Source organism: Lissotriton helveticus, chromosome 1_1 (assembly GCF_964261635.1).
Source record: "Lissotriton helveticus chromosome 1_1, aLisHel1.1, whole genome shotgun sequence".
Lineage (NCBI taxonomy): Eukaryota > Metazoa > Chordata > Amphibia > Caudata > Salamandridae > Lissotriton > Lissotriton helveticus.
Window position 1 is genome coordinate 685,375,823 of NC_136057.1, and position 23,060 is coordinate 685,398,882.

The following is a 23,060-nucleotide window of genomic DNA, read 5'->3' on the forward strand; positions in this document are numbered from 1 at the left end:
GACATAGTAAGGGCAGAAAAAGTTGTTTGGTGTGTGAGTACATTTCTTAGGTCATCAGCGCTGCTGTACAAAATGACCAAACATAACACTGACAAAACCAATAGCTCTCACATAGGTGAGACCTATTGGCTTTGCCAATGCTTGCTATCAGTAGTAGAGTTAGAACTGCAGTTTGTGAATGGAAGTGGTCTTACTCTTCTGGAATGGCATTAGTCCCTCCCCAAGCTGCTCCACTGTGTAGTTAAGTAGTCCCAATTTCCAGTCACTAACTGTGGTCCCTAACACATCAAACATGAAAACATATGTGTACATGTGTGGAGATCAAAGATAAGATAAACGAGGCGAAGGTAAAAAGGTTTGTCAAAAGCATTTTGCTGTATGTGTGTAGTACTAATATATATCATGAAAGGTACCACAAAGGGTTGTTTGTGATTATGTACCCATGCGGGAAGCCCCTGATATATCTGGGCTGTCAGTCCCCAATGTTTGGAGTACATGATGATCTATACGGTTGAAATTCTACATGCAAACCCAACAAAGAGCTCGCATTATCTGCATGGTGAATGAAGATGTGGAGAGGTGTGGTGCAGCGGCCAGGGCAGCTGATTCCTTAGCGCAGGGTTCCTGGTTCGATCACCGGTGGCAGCTCAACTCGGCACCACATGATTCTGGGCAATAGTTCACATAGGGGCAGATTTACAAGAAACTGCTGCATCGGTCAGTTTACATGTACCTCCATATGAAAATCTTGTGCCATATTTAATGAAAAATATCATGTCGAAAATGAATTTCAATGGACAATTCTAGCAGTTATTAATGCAGCTAAACGCCCATTCGATATTGAAAGTGCTTTTCTTCAAAAAGAGGCATATCTAATTTTGAAGTTCAATAGCACTACCACAGGATTGAACAGTATGACAACTTCATAGCCCATAATGCACCACAGTGATCAATGGAATGATGCCTTTGTCCAAAATGTCTATCGCTAATAATGGTATCCTGGCACTCGACATGAAATGCAACTAAATCACATTAGAAATTGAGGTAAGCGTAAGAGGACAAACACCAGAACTGAGAGAATGTTAAGCTTGTGTAAGTCGCAATAGATAATTGTATTTTCACACTGTATTGCAGAAAAACGCGAGAGAGAAAACTCGAACGCGAGGACTAGAAGCGGCTTACACTGTGATCACTGCTAAAAGAGGTATGCATACCAGCCACGGTCGGTAATAGGAGTTTCTGCAGGGCGGTGACGTGGGGAGGGGGAGGGGCAGAGTGGGGGGTAGTAATATATGGATTACGGAGTTTAACAGGTAAGTAAACATATAAATAAATAAAACGAATTTCGTTGCGCGCACTGCATCGCGTTTGGTAACGTTGTTTGCAGTACGCGTGAAGAGCTGGGCATCCTGACCAGTGTGAGGACACCATGATGAGCCGGGCTGTCTGCGCCCTGTGTGCGGAGCCAATGACTGTCCGTGTCCCGTTTGTGAAGATACTGCTGATTGTTTCCCTTGAGGATGTATCCATTTGGTAAACAACCTTCAGTGGCTCTCTGTGGCTAAATTATATAATATTCCACAGATTATTTGTTGAGCCTTTTTATGCGAGAAACATTTGTTATTTATTAGTTACCGTGAGCACAACATGAAGGATTCTTATGTTCAGGTGAGAGGCGGCAGAGTGGAGAAGAATGGACGTGTAATTTTGGCATGGTATATATTTTGCACCGACATGCACCATATTGAGTGGCGTGAAGGGGTCCGACACTGGTCCATATCAAATACAGATTTTTGTTTCAGGGCAAATCACATTGTAACTGAATTTGCTTTATGTTGCTGTGTTTAGAGACGGAATAAAGGTGGTGTCTCCTCTTTTAAAATGACCTGACCACATTTGATATTATGACTGAAGCGTAGATAGTGAACACCTGTTTGCTTCATTAGTAACTAAAGTTTATTTGTGGGTTATATCTAATTAATTCGCATGCAAAATTATTTGAAAGCAAAATATGTAATCTAGTAATTGTTTCATCCTCTGTTGTCTCAATTCCTCACAGTGATGTAATATGTTTATTTAACCGTGACTTGAGTAAGATGAGTTTGGTGCTGTCAGGAGATGGCTTCTTAGGAATGCTTTTCAACCTCAAAGTCCCGGGGCCGTAAAGGCAGTGGCAGGGGTCGCAAGGAACAAGCAAGGGGTCGCAGCTGCATCACCTGGTGACCCGTAAATGACGTTGATAAAATGAGCCTGAAGATTGTATTACATCCATTCCATTGCGTTGGTTAGAATCAAGTTACGTTTACTGAGACACATTTTCTTTTAGTACACTCCGGAAATCACCACTGGGGGAGCGACTCTATAAAGGTTCCCACCAACAACTTTATTTTTTGGTTATGTTCCTGAATGTAGTTGGTTATAACGACAATTCAGTGAATATGACCATTTTACGTTATGAACACACACGATCGTTTTATTTACGAAAATGTTTTCTTTCTTGTGATTTTATAATGTTATCCTATGACTATGCATGTTTAAGGATGAAACACATAACCTTAATTGACATTTATTTGGCTTGTTATACCGATTATCATGTCCAGTTTAGTTTATTTGTAGCAGCCCTGGCTACACTAAAACAGTATAAAGAAAGTAAACTCAAAGAATTAAATATAAATTATAAATATGTCCTATTATATTTTTTAAATATTCTATTTAATTGAATTAACTATAAATAATTCTGTACATAACTTTATGAACCTTTTAATACATAATAAATAAATATAAGACTTTTATTGTTAGTGATTAAAACAAATAGAATTGTAATTTATTTTAATATACATCAATTCATTAATTATAAAATTAATTTAATACTGCTGAAGGGTTTTTCATTTGTCCTGCTTTTAAATCAAATATGTAAAATTAACAATATTTCATATACAAATATTTTAAAAAAAATTATGTTAATAAACTTTAAAACTTTTCCCTATACTTTACGTCTGCCAGAATTGCAAAAGTTTCTGCCAAGTGAGTGTAACTTAAAATATGCTAACAAAGTCACTACTAGTAGTAACTTTACAGTCGTATAGCACATTTTTACATGACCCCCCAACCCAGTCTGTTCCAAAGTAAAGATAACACATCAGTAAGCTTTTGGCTTACTGCAACCGTTGCCTATAGCTCATGACCTCTAGCATAAAATTGCTACTGATTTTATTATAGTGCTTCCTCAATTGTGTGGGCAAATCACTGTTATGGTGACTGTTGACACATTTTCTAAGATAGCCCTATCATCGCCTTGTCTCAACTTCCCTCTGCCACAGACATGGGTTTGATTTCCATCAAAGAGATGTGTTGATTCCTTCGATTTCCTGTTAAAATAATTTTCAATTGTGAACCACAATACATTTCAATTTTTTAAGGCACTCGGTGCATCAGTAGAAACTTCTAAGTTGACATGTTCTCGTTTTCATCCACAGACCAAAGGCTTGACAGAAAGAACAAACTAGATTTTAGAGCAATATTTGTGATGCTTTTGCAATGCTACCTGTGATAAATGGGCAAACTTATTTCCATAGGCAGAGTTTGCCTTTAACAATATTTGTCAGACTTCTACCAAGGTAGCTCCTTTCTACAGTATGCAGGGAATTCATCCTAGTATAGGGCCTGAGATTATTCCTATTTTAACCCCTGTTCCAGTAGTTAACGATTGCTTAAACAAGGTTAAGAAAGTAAGTGAGAGATGGGTTAGGATTTGTCTCCAGTCAGTTGAAGGAAACTGGCAAAGGTATGTAGAGCCTAATTACTCTGTTTAAAGCAAAGCTTATCTTTTAAACCTACCTAATAAAATATGGATGCTCAAAATGTGAGTCTCATTGTTTGGTTCATTTTTTAATTTAATTTAAGATCAATCTAGTTACCGTCTGCATAAGGTTTGCCCCTAACTTGGAGTTTCCATGCAGTTTTTCTTGTTTCACCTGTTAAAGTCCTACGCTTCGGACAAATTCTTAAGAGGTCCTCCTCCACCTCCTCCGATGAGGGTGGACTTTCAAAGTATGAGATTTCAGCCTTTGTTGCATTTCTCATGACTGATTACAGTTTTCTGTCACATAGCAGGGTTACCCAATTACTGATCGACGTGATAGCTTGCCTTTGCTGTCAACACTAGATGGCAGTTTGTTAGGGAAATACGGTGGAGACTTTGATGTGGGGGTGGAATGGATTAAGGAAGAGAAGGGGCCTCTCCAGTTTATACACCCATCCATCCCACTTGCACGACATCCCCACATCCCCATGCTACAGGATAGTGGTGCAATAAGACAGGCAAGTAACCTTCACATCACTAAATTTGCAGACCTTTACCAAGATGACTAATTTATGCCTGCCTGCCAACGGACAAGACCCTCCCCACCCCCCCCTATATTTGTCTGACGCTCTACTACCAATTGCGGGCCACTTGCTGAAAATTGCATAATACATTCCCGGACCCACCCCGAACCTAGCTGCACTGGAACACTTATTGATACATGCGTCACCATGCAAACTGATCACTTGAACACACTCTGCCACACAGCGAGTGCACCCGATAACTCACCCACGGGCTTTGGATGCCTGGAACTCTGATCTTACGTCCCCAATCAGAGCTCAACAATTGCTCTACTGTTGTGGCCAATTGGAGTTTCTGTCCCCCAAATGCAGATTTCGGTTATTCTACTCCATGTTCCTACTCCAACTGTATAGCACACCTTTGCAAATCTTCAACATGGGTCTAAGGATAGACAGCAAATATTGGAAATGCAAGTTGCCAGATGCCACATTTCTTCACTTGGCATGGTACTGCCCTCTGATAGTGGGATACTGGGTCAAATGTTGCTGTGTCTGGCCAAGGCAGAACAGCAGTGCACTGGGGGAAACACACAAGCCCATCCATTGACTCCTGCATCAAAGATGTTGCATTCTGTCAAGAACAACTGTCCACATTCTGGGAACTCATGCCCCCACCTCTAGACCCTAGGATATTTGGGGTCTATCTCTAGTATGGCTGAAACAGAGAGAGTCAATCAGCCCCACCCTGCCAGCACCCATTGGAGAAATATTTGCCCAACGAAGCCCAAGCCCAACTGATCCTGTAGTGCTGCCTATTGCCTAATTTGTAGTCATCATGTGCTCTAGAAATGGGTGAAATTGGTAGCCCTCAAGATCCCCTACACTGTCTGTACCTTCAATTTGATGCTTTATGTAATGCACCCCCATGTTACTGAGTGTTACCATGCGCCCTACAACCTTTAAAGAATGCAGTGACGGCTGGGACCCGGTACAAAGGATGTTAACCATCCCCGCGCCCAAGAGGTATGTTTTTTAGTTGTAAAAATGGCCATTTAACCATGTGAATTGTGTCAGGGGAACACGGAAAAAAACACACTAGATTACGTTTTTTTTCCGAACCATGTAAAATAATACCAGGTAGCCAAGGAGGAAGTATACTGGAGAAACCAGTCTTATCTGTGCAGCAGTCCGGGCAGGGGTTCTTGGCTACAGTTGCTGCTGGTGAACGCTGAAACCGAGCGACCATGGGCGTGTTACAGGAAGGGTATGGCAGCACAAGGCATTTTGGCAGCCTGGCAGGGTGTTGACTTGTGGGGGTGGCAGAGTTACTTTGGCAGCCATATTGGAAGGATGTATTTAATTCCTTCAATATATGAATTTGTTATCATTACCAGGCTTGGCTGCTGCAGTATGGTGTGGTGACCCCATTTCCTGTATCGCTTTCTATAGAAAATATTGCAAACATTTTGGGTTGTTCTCCTTCCGGTGGGTTCTTTGCACTTCCACCTAAGAGTTGCTGTGCCCATCCAAGTGATTGCAATGTGGTGTTTGGCAAGGACAAGGAGTAAGTGTAGAAACTTGATCCCGATCTGGGTCACACCCCCCTCGCATGGAGGAATATATAAATAGTCAGCAGGCGCGTACACACAGCTCTGCCAGCAGTAGTGCATTTTGTTTCTTTGTAGCACACTAAGGGGCATATTCACAAGGAACTATCGCCAAAACAATGGCACTTTATCCTAGCCAAAGTCGTGATAAATTTACCCCACCATTCACAAGCAGGTGCTAACAGCCCACAGCACCAGTTTTCCCACGCTGCAAAAAACATAGTCACAGAGGACCCCCGCAACTATTGCTAATGAGATGCATAGTAGGCGTTCCCGTGAAAAAAAAAATGATAACATCACACCTCAACATTCACAACAACCAGACAGATCGGCGATAAGAACACAAAACATGCGATAAGGCGCGTTAGCAGCAGGAATTTTACACCTGCTCTAACCTGGTGTAAAGTCGGACGGTAGTCTGCACCACAATAGGGAGTCCTGCCCAGGGCGTCATTGGAAGGCAACAGATGCAATTGAGCCACTCATGCAGCACGGACAACCAAGAGGGCCACAACACCCACCCGGCACACCCACCCCCCACACCACCCGGACCACCACAGAAGCAGCGCAGGCAAAGACAGCGGCCCCCTAGCAAACGCACCTGCCTCCCAGGTCCAACATCTGACAATGTCACTGTCCACTACAGGCTGAAAGAGGCAACCATCCTACACATCCTGGCCGTCATCGCCCAAAAGGCCAACTGCACCTACACAGCGGACAACCAACATCCCACCCCACACCAACCTGCTGGCTGTGCACCACCTGTTGGCCCCTGGCACACCCCAAACAACACCCGCCAGAGTCAGCGGAGTCTCACAGCCAGCCACATCCAAGACCCCCACACCTGTCCTGGACATCACCATCATCCTGGCACCCCAGTCTCCGTACGGCCAACACAATGCACAGGAACCGCTAGAGACCAAGCAAGGACCATACACCATAGCCGGATGCACGCACGTGTAGGGGGCAATCAACTGCACACATGTCCCACCTGTGCCCCCTGGTGACACAGCACACAATCAGTGCAACAGGAAGCACACGTCGCACATGAATGTGCAGGCAACATCTGAACACCGTGGGACCTTCACCAATGTCGCCTCCAAATGCACAGCCAGTGCGGATGATCCCTTCACCTTGTGACAGTCCAACAGCAACCAGCCATCCCTGGATGGCACCAAGGGAAATGCACAGCCACTTGGCAACTTCCCATTTAACATCCCACTCACCTCAACTCCACAACCATGTAATCCACAACTCTGGCAATGCACACGTCACAAGTCCACAACCAAGACGCACAACAACATGCCCACCCACCAGACATGATGGAACAACTCACAATGGTAACCTGGGCAAGCCATGAACATGACCAATCTACGGCATGGTACCTCAGCCACACAATAGACGAATGTTGGGAGAGGAGGCAACCAAGCATATGCGAAGGATGCAGTAGAACTATGATTGGGAAAGTACACAAAGCCAAGAGTGGCGGCGAAGTGCTGAACAAATCGTAGTATGCAGAACACATCCATATCCATGGCGACATACACCTCTGGTGAATGGGGTGTAGTGGATAGTGGACGCAACCATGTCACCCCAGCCAGTGGGGTTCCTTGCAGAAATGTTGCCTGTTACGCCCCACCCGTAAGCGTGAGCAGAGTGGGATGGGCCGGCGTGTGCCAGGCCAATGTAGGGGTGTGAATAAAAAGCATGTAGCCCTGGGCCTCTTCTGAAAAGCCCAATGTCTCTGCCAGGGTGTCGCCTCCCATCCCCGCCACGAGGCCGACGCCATCCTCGTTAGTGGAGTTGCCTGAGATCCTGTGCGCCTGCCGTACCCCGGGCGCTGGACCACAAGCCTGTCAAGCCCAACCCTACACAGCAAGGCCACACTAATAAGCATCCAACACCGGCGGGTGTCATGGAGGGCCCACCATGTGCCAGTATAAGCTCCAAGCTCCAAGCCCAAGGCCCGCAACCCGGCCAGCCTTTCAGACCACCGATGTCCCCCCGACGCTGGTCCGCATTTCTCCTTTCTCGTTTACATATTCTACCGGTGACCTCAGCGGCCCTGTGGGTCCCATATTTGAGACTGTGTCCTGGCTCCTGAATGGCAGTGACCTCAAATCCGGGACAGCCGCCACAACACCAGACTCCTTTCGATCAGTGAGGCATAGTGCCATATGCGCCTCTTGCGACACATCCTGCCATAGACCGTGTCCAACGCAATCCGGTGAGCCGTGCTGCCACTAACCCTGTCCAACGCCATCCGGCGAGCCGTGCTGCCACTAACCCTGTACAACGCCAGCTGGCGAGCCGTGGATGAGGGACCAGGACAACCCTGGGGACCATTAGGTCTCACATCCAGCACCTAGTCGCGAATCACGGATGGCTGAGTCCACACAAGTGGACGCACAGAGAGGAGTAAGAGGAAGATGCGGCTCAGTCGGGACAAAAGCCGGGTCACTGTCAGGGAGGTGACTGAACAAGTGGCGCCACTGAACCTGAACTACGCAGGCTGGTGGGGCCATCAACCTATGCCGGTGACACTTGGTGAATGGCCCGTGCTGACTGCTGCCTCTGGCCTAACCTGCTCTCGGCCTAGGCTGTGCTCGAGTAGGCCACAGATTTGGAACTGAACATCGAGTATGTAAAGGCAGATTACACATCATTGCTCGCAAAGAGAGGCCTAAGAGGATGTTGCCTAGCATCTTGGCAGTGAGAAATGGATCATCGTTACGGAGGTGTTCGTACACTACTGACAACTGCCGTGGTGTCACTAGCGATGTGCATCGCGAGCCAAAGACACATGGCTGTGGGCCACTGCTGACCACTGCCTACAGCCTACACTGCGGTCCAGTAGGTCACAGAGTCATGATTCAGTAATGGCGGAGTCCATATCAGTGTACCGGCATCATCGCAGTGTGCATCCCCACTCAGCCCAGGTGCCACTAAGTTTGATCCCCGACATTCAAGGACGCTCTCTGGTCGTACAGTGGAGGCATCTGAGCCTATGGACTAGGGGGCAGTTTTCACCCCCATGGAGCTGATACAGAATTGGTGGTGGCAACGGGCTGTCGCATTCCACTCCTCCATTTGCGGCTTACTGATAAAATCAAACCTTTCAGCGTCTTGCCCTGGAGGACACCTTCCACTGTCACCAGAAACACTTCGAAACATACACCGCGGACAATGATGGTTACCCGCTCAGGTCGCATGGCCCATCTGACTGCACTGCAAGTCACGGTCCTGTGGCTGGGTGCCTGTACCGATCGCAGTGCATCCGGGGCCACTAACTCTGTGCTGGTCAAGTCCGGGACCCCTTCTCCGGAGACATAGGGTGTCTCCTGAGGCGTGGGCCTTGGGCTCATCAACGCCATGACTCTGTGGCCTTGCGCTATACGCAGCCTCCGGGCCCAAATGCGTCCCACCAGGGCTCACACACCCAAGCGAGTCCAGCTCGGCCCAGACGAGGCATCACCGCAGGAGGCACACGCCACCACCGCAAGGACCATCTTCAAATGCCATCTGCCGCATTATCTGGTGTCTATCGCATGCTACAGCCTTGTTGTGAATTCCACACTGACAAGGGGCTATTTTCCCGCAATAGGCTACGCTACTCTCGCGCTATTTATCACATGTTCTTGTGAATATACCCCTAGGTGTACATTATAGGAAGTGCCTAACTCCTAAATCCTGCGCTGCCATATTGGAAGGGCTTTGACCCATTTTATTAATGTTATGCTTTTTAGCATTGTCACTTATTCTGTTGACTTAATCTTTCTTTACCAGTAGCTCTCCCTCGCAGGGGAGCCTGGGTGTGAATTGCGGGGGTTACGGGCGTCCACATTTCTGGCATGCCAAATGTGCACCAAAGGAAAGACCATTTGTGCCCGTCCCCTCCGGACTACGCCCGGCGCCAGCCACAATGCCAGTTTGAAGATCCAACAAAGGCTAGGTATACGCTACACTACGGAAAAGCTGATCGCTCTTAATCCTAAAAGTAAAAATCCAGTGTGTGGTCTTCTCGACCCGCACTGGTTAGATCTTAATCCTGAGATGTATAACTCGAGCAGAGAGTTGTTCCGAGAGGCTCCTAACAGCTAACCAGGATAACTTGGGACGGGCGAGTAAAATCCCAGAAACTGACATTTTAGCAATTTTAATAAATGCACGCTCATTAATAAAACATGCACTTGAATTTGCAGAACTCCTAGAAAACATGCAAATGTATATAGCCTTCGTGACCGAAACATGGGCAGATCAAACTTCCAGTCCAGATTTAGCAACAGAACTGACCACAAACTACGTCATGTTTAGACTTGACAGATCCATTAAAAGGGTTGGTGGAATTGCAGTAGTTTATAGGGATTCCAACACAGCCACGTTTGTACCAGCATCCAGGATGGACTGCAAGGCGCTGTCATTAAATATTGAAATAATCAAAACTTAGTCCCTCAAGGGTATTTTAATCTACAGCCTTCCAGGCTGGAGAATCACCCTTGTTCCTACACTAATCTCACTGTTAGAATCCAGTCTCCTTACTAATAATATCACCATTCTAGGAGACTTTAACTATCATCTGGAAATCCTAGAGGATAAAGATACACAGGAACCTAACAATACACTTGCATGCTTTGAATTATCTCAGTTTATGGATGGGCCTACATATAAAGCGGGAACCATGCTAGATGGAATTTTCTTTAATGCCCCTTTCCTAACACTATTAGAACGCTGGCCACTAGTTTGGCACTTTTGTTTGCAGTCAAATTACAACCTACTCCTAAACCAGGAAAAATCCCTGATAATGCAGTAAAACATCATGCCTGGAATAAAATTTAGGTGCCGGTCCTTAATCAAAGGAATCTGGCCCTCACTGAAGATCTAGATATTACCATTGCAAACTATGAGGAATGGCTGACCTCTGCTACAGACCAGAGAGCACCATTGACAATTATTCATTCCAAAGCGGATAAGCTCTCGCACCCTGGTTTTCTGAGGAACTTAGAGTGATGAGGCAATCATGTATGAGACAGGAATGTAAGTGGCGAGAGGAGTACAGTGAAAGTGAATAAATAAAATATAAAACTGCCATCAGCCAATACAAATCACAATTTTTTGAAGAAAAATCCAGCTATTTTACTAAAACTATTGAATCAGCTAAAAACACAACTAAGGACTTTTTAGAGCAGTCACCAAGCGAAAAATTGGAACAGATCTATAATAAGTTTAAGCATAACTATAATGACAGTCAGAAAGCTCACTCTCAGCAGACTAGGGGCCATATGTATGAAGCTATTTTGCGATCGCAAACACTGCGATTCGAAAAAAAACGGTGTTTGCGATCGCAAAGCAGAGTGTTCCTATGTAGGAAAGGGTTACGGTGCCCAATAACGGTAATCGCAAATTTACCAATTACCAATTTTGCGAAGAATACAATCTGCGAATAAATTTGTGAACTCTCAATCAGCGGCACGTCATTTGCGAAATTCACTAATAACGTGCTCGCAAATTTGCACATCGCAATTACCGCCAACTCTGAGCAGGGGATAACCAGGTGCCTCCTATTTAAATGGGCCCACAATGCCACAGGGGTTTTCCACAATGGCTGGGCCGTATGTGATAAGCAGGAGGCTGCGAATCAGAGCTGCTGCAGATAGGAGACGCCAGGAAAGGATCTTTAGAGCGCGCATCGCCCTGTTCCAGCAGACCGAGGAGGAGATCCATGTAAACTCTACTGCATAAATGGGTACCACCTCTACAAAAACTTAATTTAAGGCCAAGGAGAAGAGGGGAAGAATGCAACATGCAATGAGAATGCTCCCTCAAGGCCCATCTTTCTTTTACCATAAGGCTAAGGGCCAGATGTAACAAAGGGTTTTGCCCATTTTGTGTCTATGGGGAAATGTGTTGATACATGTGGCCCTTAATCATTTCTGGGCTCAACAATCAATTAAATCACTTCAGTGACACTGACATTTATAATTTGATTATCATTATTTATTTCATTTCTCTATATATTTTATAACAATTCATTTTTTCCTTTTTTCATATTTAAAACTATTTTTAGATGCATACATTACAATAAAAAGTCAATACTAATCATCAAATACAAAAACCACACATAATATATCACTAAACAAGGAACCCCCTGAAAAAATCACATAAAAACCTCAATTTCACCAAATTCATTCAAACACATACAGACTCATACAACACTCATACAAAATGAATCTGAGAGAGGGGGAGATTGTGGATAGCAAAATCTCCACAACCAGGTTGAATAAATATGTTCAAAAAGGTCGAACATAGGCTCCCTATGTTTCCGCCTCTCTCAGATGCATTTTGTATGTGTTCTCATTGTAAGGAAATCCATGTGAACTACAGGCTGGACGCAGACAGCATCCAGGACTTAATAGAGGAGCTCAAACCCATACTAGAACACGCCACACGCAGGGTACACACCATTCCCACCCATGTACCAGTCCTGTGCTCACTGCACTTACTGGTATCAGAGGCTGATAGCCACAGCAGGAGGGGTCTCCCAGAGTGCACTGTCGTGCTTCTTCCATGCTTTCCTTGATGTAATCGTACAGAGGCTGCATCACTACATCCAATTCCCCAGCACACAACAGGCACTAGATCGGACCAACGGGAGTTCTACCATATAGCCCAATTCCCCCACGTAATTGGCTGCATAGATGGGACTCATGTTGCTATCTCCCCCCTCACAGAATCAGTATGTGTCCCGGAACCGCAAGTCCTATAATTCCCTGAACATACAGATAGTGTGCAATGCCAAACATGCCATCTCTGATATTGTTGCTAAATACCAGGACAGCACACACGACTCATTTAATTTTTCGCCACAGTGGAATTCACCAACGACTCCCAGATGGGGAGTTTGGTGAGGGCTACCTGCTAGGTAAATACATGGCTGTCAAAGACACAATCAGTGAAGGTCAGAAGTGGCAGGACAGTGTTTAACCTGATTTTTGTCACCCTGCAGGTGACAGTGCATTTGTTGTACGTGACTACATGCTGACTCTGTACCTGAATTCAGCCACTTCTGGGTAACGGAGGTATAAAAGCGCCCACAGAGCCACCCGCTGTGCCATTGAGAGAACATTTGGAATCCTTGAGAGCAGTTTCCGCTGCCTACATAAGAGTGGAGGAGCGCTACTGTACAGCCCCGAGACATGCTGCAAAATCATGGTCATATGTGCCATGCTACACAACATTGCCACCAAGAAAGGCACTCCAGTGGAGCTCACAGATTCTGACTCATCAGATGAGGAGGGGCCAGCTCCACGATGGAGACCAGCCGGTGGTGTTGGTGCCGCTGCTGGCCGCTGGCCGCCAGAGAAGAGATGAGATCACACTGAACTTTTTCTAGGCGAGTAATGATGACACAATGGGTGCAGGAACATATCCGTCACACAGCCTGATGTGCACGTAATGTCAGTCCCAAGTGCTTGCACATGTTAAACACACAGTGCACGTATGTTGTTCAAACATGAGTCAAGATGTAATGTGTTGCAACACACATTTCCATGTGCCCCTCCTGCGGGCACAGCCTGTTGCCCCTCGCTCAGGGTGCCCACTGCCCTCCCCAGAGTCATCGGCTGTTCTCCCCTGCCGCGCACTCCGACGTCTGTCCTGGGGAATAGGTGGAGTGATGCTGCTCCTGCTTGACTGGTCCTCACTCTCCAGTGAGCTCAGGGGTCCTGTGGCTGCTGGTCCATGGCATGTGTGACCTGCACCAGGCCCTTGGTCACATCCCGGCAGTAGTGAGCCATTTCATGCTGCATTCTAACACAGCGACGTGCCAGCAGTGACATGGCAGTGGGCAGGCGGTTCACAGTTTTTGTGTATATGTCCAGCCGGCTGTGGAGACATTGTCACTCCCTGCGCCTGGCTGCCTGGTCTCTCCTCATCTCCGTACACAGTCCTTCTAGTGCAGCTGTCATGCCCATGTAACCATTCTTCATCTGGGTCATGTTGTTGTTATGTGCGGCAAACTTGTGCTGTATTGACTTTAATGCCTTTGCTTGCAGGCGCTGGACATTTAGCATGCTGCCTTCAAGCCTTGCAAACACTGTGTCTTTGCCTACGACTGCTGTGCTGGTGGATGGCTGTGCCCTGCGCCTGGAAGATGCTCCTGGACTAGGACAAACAGAAGACTGGGCTGTGTGTTGTGCTGCATGCTGGCCCTGGACTGGCTGATCTTCTCTACTTGTGTCCAGTGGACCTGCCTCCAGCAATGGGAGTGATGGCACTATGAGGCGCTGTCTGCGTGTCACAGAGATTGCTGGTCTGCCACCCTCCTGCTCCTCCTGCCCTGACTGGTCTTCAGTGTGGGATGCATCCTCCCGTTCTGCAATTGATTTCTGTGTTTCAGGTGGTGCTGTGTATGTAAATGCACACATTAATTTGGTGTCCTGCCTTGCATTGGTTATGCAAAACAGTTTTCAGATTTGGAGTTACATGGTTACTATCTGCCTTTTTTTTGCTTTCCTGAATTACTCATCCTGAATCTACCTTGCTGGGTCTCACTGCTCCACTGTTTGGTCCATGTGACTACATCTCCCATAATGAATTGCTGGGTGTACTTGTTAACATGTACTGGAGTTGCATTCATGTGTAGCGCCTGGGTCTTTCCTGAGTGTGTGAGTGATGTGGTGATGTATCAGGGGAGTAATAGCATGCTTCTTACCTTATCTGGGGTTTGGGGGGTCAGAGCTGTCCAGGTCAGCCACGCCACTGACACAATCCGGCTGAAGGGTGCCCTCCACCAACTCCTCAAGAGGCGTAGACTCCGTAACAGTGGATGGTCCCCCACCAGTCTTCTTTGCCTCTGCCAACCTTGCTGCCACCTTTTCCTTTGATCTTTGGCACATGTCGCACCACCTTTTACGGAGGTCCTCCACGGTGCAGTGGGTCACGCCAATGGGATTCACCTTCTCCTGTATTTCACTCCAGATTTTCCTTTGGTGTGCCACTGACATACATAGGGATAGCTTCCCAAACAGGAGCTCATGACTGACTGTCATTTCCTGTATGAGCACTTCCAGCTCCCTCTCACTGAACTTCTGCTTCCTTTTTCTGACATTCTCCTCCTGCTTCTTGTCTTTCTCCTGTGTATCCATTTCTCCTGCTCTCAGTTGCAGTGCACAAGTCACTCACTCTCCTCCCAGCCTCTCACTCAGCTTCAGGTGCAGTATGGGCAGTCACACTTCCTGGTTGTGATGTCATCAAGCTGCGCCTCTATTGCCGATTCTCAGATTTGAGATTCCTTATTTTTCGAATTTGCAAATAAGGAATTGCAAAATAGGTATTTGCATTAATATTCTGCAACATTTTTGGAATGGCTAAAATGTTGCGATCTTTTATTTACATTGGGTTTTGCGATTCTCAAAAAGCAATTAACTAAAAGTCACACTTTGGGAATCACAAAATCTTATTTTGATACATATGGCCCTAGGTAACCAAACCAAGCCACTTTATGTGGGTTCTCCTTAATATCCAAATCTCAGGTTTTATCACTAATCCACAGTGCTAATTCCGGGTCATCATTAGACCTTTGTCCCCCTGATACAATCAAACTAGCTGCCAATATCATTACAGACTTGCTAACTGTCATCTTTAACAGTATGCTCAAGTCAGGTTACTTTCCCAAGCAGTGGAAGAGAGCCTCCATTCTGCCCTTGCAGAAAAAACCCAATTTAAGCACCGTTGATCCCGCTAACTTTTGACCCATCTCTCCGCTGCCTATTCCAGCCCAACTGTTAGAAACGGAAATGAATAGACAACTACCAAATTTCATTAATAGCAATGAGCTATTAGATGACTCACAATTTGGTTTTAGAAACGACCACACAACCGATACAGCTTAATAACAAGTATTTGCAATGCAATCGGTCTCTCCTTTGGGACCTAATATGTATTTAGATATGCAGCACATTCGCATGAGTGCTGAAATATCTACTGTTCCTTAATATGGAGGGAAAGTAAGCACCAAACTGCGTGACACGCCAGGTATGGGAACACATGGAGAGAAATATCGCCTTTTCAGCGAGAAATGGTATAGTCCAAAGCTCTGTTTTAATATAAAATCAGGGCCTTCGGTGGTCATATCATTGAAAATATAAGATTTGAAAAAAATATTATTGTCTACGGTTGCTCGTGGAAGACAATTTCTATGGGCTGGAATCTAGAGAATGCTAAAGTGATTCTGGTATTTTACTGACTCCTGCTGGTTGGTTTCTATCAAGAAATTTAAATAGAGGTAGTTGCCAGAAAAATTAAAAAAGGAAGTCGCTCAGCAGAATGCAATTCTGGTATTTTACTGACCTCTACTGGTCATTTTCTACCAAGACAGTTAAATAGAGGCAGTTGAACAGAACAAAAGTCCCTAAGCGGAAGCAGACAAGTCTTAGGGCTAATTTCCAGAGCCCACAAAGTACATACACATATAAGTATATACTAAAGTATATACAAGAGGCCTAAAAACCACTGAGGAAATAAGGATGGTCATAGATAAAAGAGGCAAGGCTGCGTTGATTCTGCTTGACTTATCGGCAGCGCTTGATATGGTCAGCCACACTTTAATGGTAGACTGTCTTCAGGCCTTAGGATTTAAAGGAACATCACTTAGCCTTCTAAAATCATTTTTATCTGAACACACACAGGTAGAAACCTACGATTTGTTTGTATCAGACATCTTTTCTCTCCCCTGTGGAGTCCCACAAGTCTCTTCCATCAGCCCGACACTATTTAACATATATGTTACTTCTCTCATGCCACTGATTAAATCATTTGGCTCTGATCTTACCTCACATGTGGATGATACGCAGTTAGTAGTATCAGTGGCAGCAAACAACAGGTTCATAGGAGTAAGATTTCAAGGCTGTATGTTAGAAATTAGCAATTTGGATGAACATAAACTGCCTAAGACTTAACTCAGCTAAGGCTGAGGTTATCCTGTTTGGGAACCCGCCTACCTTTTGGTCCCCATCCTGTTCCACAGAGGAGCTGTCTCCCTTCCTGTCACAGTCTAGAAAGCCAAAAATTTAGGAGTCACAGTGGATAGCGTACATTTAAAGAACAAGTATACTCAGTGGTCTCTTCAGCATTCTATACTTTAAATTGCTCCCGATTTACCTGAAGATTCCAAAAGGACGGTAGTCACTGCTCTAACCGGGCAATACGCAAACTCCATTGGCTTCCTGTCGAACAGCAAACTAAATTTAAGGCATTATGTATCACCTATAAGGCATTGAATGGTGGCGGACAAACATTTCTAAGACTCAGCTTCAGAAAATATGAGCCACCCAGATATCTGCGCTCATCCGTGGCCAAATACTTGGGGATCTCCAGGAAACACAGATCCAGTTGGGAAGGACGAAGCTTTGTTTGGACCACACCCAAACTCTGGAACAAACTACCTCCATCTATCAGAGCCATGCCCAAACAATTGGCCTTCAGAAAGGCACTTAAGACGTGGCTATTTGTCTGAATCAACTCTTTTCCTTGTTTGCACCCTGTTGTAAGTGGGGCTAGCTCCTTGACGCCCTCTGGCATTTGGGCACTTAAGAAATGTATTAACATAACAAAAGGAACCCCCTGGGCCAACAATATAAGGACCCCCTTGGCAAATGTGGAGTACTTAAGAAAGTAAAGCTGCCCCTTCCATCACTTACCTAATTTACTGGCTTCTGAGTTAGAGAGATGGGATTCCTGTTGAAATGCCATCTGGACCGCTTTCTGCTTCAGGAAGGACATCATTCTATATCTTTTTGTATAGGTACCCAGATCCCTCACATTCCAGGACATAAATTTATAGGTGTCGTACTGACAATGGTAAATGTAAGTGTGAATCAAAACGCCCCTCCCTGCAACCTAATGGCATAAACCTTTAAGGTGAACTTTAAAAAAAAACTACGAACCCCTGGCAACGGACAGATATAACAGAACAACATTTGCATACTAGTCCAATAAGATCAAAGTGCCAGGACGGACACTACTAATGAGTGACACCTCTAAGGGAAAGGAGAAAGAAAAGAAAAGAACGGGGAGAGAGGGATAGAAGCCCTGCCGCTATAAGCATCCCTCCCACCAAGGCAAAAAGAAGGAATCAAAGGTGTACAAGCCCATCTGCCCTACTCAGTGATAGTGCGCCAACCATACCAAAAGGGCACAGGGGGCAGTCATTAACAGGTTCCATACCAATAGCAAACATCCCCAGAGGTGGGGGAGTAAAGTAATCAAAGCTGATGTGCAAAACCAACAAGGTTAATGTTAAATAGGAAATGGAGAACTGCCCAAATCAGGATATCACAGTTTCAGGCACCCCGGCAGTGATCTATGGAGAGTCAAGGGCACCATCTCCAGCGGGGGTTGCAGTAATCAAAGTCTCGGGCAGCGTCTATGGTGCTGTTTTCTGTGGCCACAATGCGGCTGAGCTCCCTTGGCACCCTTTGGCCACCGTCTCCACCTCAATGGCATCCATTCCAGCCACACCTAGCACTCAACGGATGTGCCGAGCTCTGAGGAGATAAATCCCACCAGGGCCACACCTCCTCCAGATAGTTGAAGAAGTGTGATTTCCCATTGGCGTTAACTCAGATTTTCGCAGGGTATAACAGCATACACTTCAAGTTCATCTCCCAGTACTTTCTTTTACAGCAAGGAAGAACTTGTGCCTCTCCTGAACCTTTTGAGTGTAGTCTGGGTATATGGCAATGTTGTGATTCTTAAATTGCGGGACCAAATGTTCCCTGGCGACCCTCAGGATAATGTCCATGTCCCGGTAGTTCATAATCCTGGCAATGAAAGCACTGGGAGTGGCTCCTGGTGGCAGCAATGGGGTCAATGCCCAGTGGGCCCTCTTCACTACAAAAAAGTCTAAGTGGCCCCTAGGGTGCAGAGTGCTGTGCACCCCACCCTCAAGAAAGGCCTCCGCTGACTAAATGTTAACCCATTAAGGAAACCCAAATAATCTTACATTGTGAGATAGGCACAGAATGCCAAGGGGGGTTGCAGCGTGAATCACGGGTATTTTAAATTTGCGGAAAAAGTGTTGCTTCAAAGCAATAATGTTCGACACCCAAGCAAGGAAAACCGCCGGAACTTGCTACGGCCTCCTTCGTACCTCCTGCAAAATTTTACCTTTGCTCCCTACCCAGTCCAGGAAGCTTTTGATCCAGGGCCTCATATTGTCCTGATTGAACTACGGTAACGCTCTTTATCTTGGTGCCCCAAAGAATGTGACGGCCAAACTGCAGGTCGTGCAAAATACTGCCGCCCGGCTCCTTACAGGCACTAACAACCACTGCTCAGCTAAACCGTCCCTCAGGTCACTTCACTGGCTTCCCATACTGGAAAGAGTACACTTTAAGGCCCTCTGTACTACTCATAAAATTCTTCATGGTAAGGCTCCCCCTATCTTGAAAGATCTAGGGGCAGATTTATGAGGCCCTTGCGCCTCTTTGCGCCGCAATTGCGTCATGTAATGTGACGCAACGGCGGCGCAAACAATGCGCCCTATTTACAACGTGACGCATCTAATAGATGCGTCACGTTGGAAACCCCTGCACCATAAGGAGGCGTTCCTGCGCAGGGGGGGCGTTCCTGCGCAGGAATGCCTCCTAAAAGTGGCTGAGTGAAATCTATGAGATTTCACTCAATCACTTTCTACGTCAATTCCATACGCCTGCTTGAAGCAGGCGTAAGGGTTATGCACCATGCATTGAAGAGGTGGCCCCTGTGCATTGCAGGAGTCATGTCTCACTTGCGACATGACTCCTGCAATGCGCCGCCCGTACGCCGAGAGATGCGTCACGCATCTTCACTGCCTTGCACCATGGGTGGCGGAGCAGTGGCGCACTGTGGCGCACATTAACTGGCGCATCCCTGGGGATGCGCCAGTTAACATAAATCTGCCCCCTTATTTCCCTTTACAAAACAAACAGAGCCCTTCGGTCCACACATCTCAATCTTGCTTCAATTCCCAGGATCAAAAAGGCTCGATCTGGAGGCCGTCTTTTTGCGTAGAATGCCTCCAAATTGTGGAACTCTCTTCCAATAGACATTCGTGCTCAGCCCAATATTTTGTCCTTTCTCAAACTCCTGAAAACCTGGCTGTTCCCTTAACTTCTCTCTCCCGTCCTCTCCAGCTCTTTCACTAGCGCTGGGACGCTCACGGGCAGCCATGCGCTCTAGAAATCAATAAATAAATAAATGATCTTATACCTCACTATCTTCGGTATTTTAGGTTCATTAATGGCTCTCGACAAACTGACTAAACCACAGCGGCCAAGCATATAAAAAATCAAAAAGTTGTCATACTGAGACCCCTGCATAGCAAAGCAGTGTAACTGTAAAGCAACATACGCAGAGTAAGGGGAGTGCCAAACCACCCTCCATCTTAGGAAGTTGGAGTATCTTTAAATTAGCCCTGGGAGATTTATTAATCCATATGAATGTTGAAAAACGACTCTCCAACTTGTGAAATAACCCTGCTTCCAATCTGCAGGGAAAATTTATTAAGAGGATTAATATAAGAAGAAGAATCAACATCGTTATTAGTGATATCCGTCCTATCAAGAAAATAGGGAGAGATTTCCAAAGGACGAGGAAAGAATGGATTTTGGTTTAAAAGATGGATGAAATGTAAGCAATAACTATTCAGGACAGAATCAGCGGAAAATATTCCTAGATATTTCTTGGTGTGGATTTGTAATTGCACCTGACATCCAAGGGTAGAACATCCATAGAGGTATTGAACAATAAAGACTGGGTTCATTCATTTTATACCCCCCAAATCTTGTATATCTCCGTATCCCTTGCTGCCCCGTCTCAATATTCTGCTTTCTGGGAGCAAATACAGGGCAACGTCATCAGCATATAATTTTATTTTTGCCTCACCAGGATATGGGGGTTGGATACCATTATGTGACCGTTCTCGAGCCATCTGTCATTAAGAAATGGGCAAAGATTCATATTTTTAAGATTAGAGACTTTTTTCTCAGTATAGAGTAAAATCGGTGGGAGATATTTGCTTTGGTAATACCTCGCAGGAAGTTTCTTTTAGCTTCTCTTACAAACAGATGATCTCTGTTGTTAATAGCCTCTCATTATATGAGGTTTACAGTTCGGCTAGGTTGATCAGGAAATTGTTCAGCCCTGATAACGTGAATGATTCCCTGAGTTTTTGGTATAGGGAACTTTGACCTGACAGTTCTATAGTTAACTCTAATATTCGGGCAAAACGTTTTGAGGCATACATAGATAGAGATCGATGAAGAGACTTTGGCGAAGTACTTTTGTAGTGTAGTTCTTATATTCCCAATAGGCTCTGCGCATTGGAATAATATACACTATAGATTTGACATAGGACTGAGGTCAGTATGTCTCTATCGAGTATATTAAACTAATGTTCCAGCTAACTCAGAGGTCACTACAAACTTTCTTGAATAAACAAGAAGGTATTAGTCTCTGACAACCGCATAATCATGACAACTTTGTTTCCCCTAGAACCGGAACAATATCTTCAGAGTCGTGGAAACAATAGATAACCATTTCACACAGTCAATCGTGCATGCTTAGTTTCTGCAGAGTTGCATAGAAATAGATGGGTGTTTCAATAAAAAGGGGTTTATTGAACAGTCTTATTTCTCATGCAAGAGATATGAACTGCTACAATCATTAGACAGAATGCGAAGTATAATGCATACAGCGTGAACAGTAATAGAAAATATTATTGTAATAGCATTGTCTGTTGCTATGACATATATAAAAATACATACATAAATAACACAGGCTAAAATACTCAACTGGTGCTTCTAAAATACGCCTACCCCTTTGTACCTAACCTAAATCTAGTACAAGAGAAGGAGTAGGTGCTGTTTAGATATAGTTTTAGTTCTGCCAAGAATTGCCAAGGTTCTAATCCGCTCCATACCTTAGAATGAGAGAGGTTGGTATCTCTTTCCCTGGACTCGATCTCCCAATACTCCGCAAAGGGAGTCAGAAACACTGGAGCTGGATTTTCAGCAGGAGGATGACAGCTTCTGGTCATTGCGTCAGCTGGAGAGTTGGCTTCCTTCGGCACTTGCTGTAGTGAGCTGCATTGTGCAAGTAGGTAGTCGAACTGCACCGAACCACACCGTGCTTTGCTATAGCAAGTGAAGGTATTGTGAAGTGAAGGCTTCTACATCTCCTGAGGCGCAGCCGGGAGAGCGTTTTTTCTGCAAAACAAAAAAAAACTGAACTTGTGTTTTAAAATTGTGTTTCCATTTGGGTTTCATTTGTGGTGTCTCCGCTGGGCATCTGTTTGATGGCCTACCTCTGTAGGCCATAGGCCACGCCCCCTCCCGCTAGCCACGCCCCCAAACCGAAGGCATTTAATCACGCTGAATACTAGTGTGTGCCAGAGGTTATTCATTCTCCTGAGGCACAGCCGGGAGAACGCCATCACTTGTTTTTTAACCTGTTTGTATGAAAAAGTATTATTGCATTTCTTGATTTACCTCGCTCTGGGCACTTGGTTTTCTTTCTTCCCTATGTTCTGGGCACCCACGCGCAGCTGATTCAAGCGCTGCTGCGGGCCATCACCCTTCCGCCGCCATCCCCCACACCCTTCCGCTTATCCCCTCCATAAACAATGTGCTTCCAACGGTCGCGCAGCGGACGGGCGCAGCGGGCCGAAGGCGCGCCAAAGGCAAGCCCGTCTGCGCCCGTCCGCGACCGGCAGGGACCAGGGGCCATGGACCCTGCCCTTCCCTTACCCTATTCCCCAGCTCAACTCCTGTCCCTCAATAACGGTCAGGGCATTGACCCTCCTCTGCTTCAGCGCATTATTGCCCTGGACATCCTATCCCCTTTAGTCACACTACCCTTACCTACGACATCTTCCCCCTTGTCCCAGTCCTGTCCCTCCTTGGTTTCTTCCCCCCTCCCCTTCTCTAGCATAGCTACTGCCTATCTACTCAATACCAGATCTGCGAGTAGACATCAGCTGGAGATTTTTAATTTATTAGACACTGATGCCACTGATTTCCTTTTTCTCACGGAAACGTGGTTCTCTGCCGACTCCCTCCCTGATCTCCTCTCCGCCCTCCCCGACTCCTACTA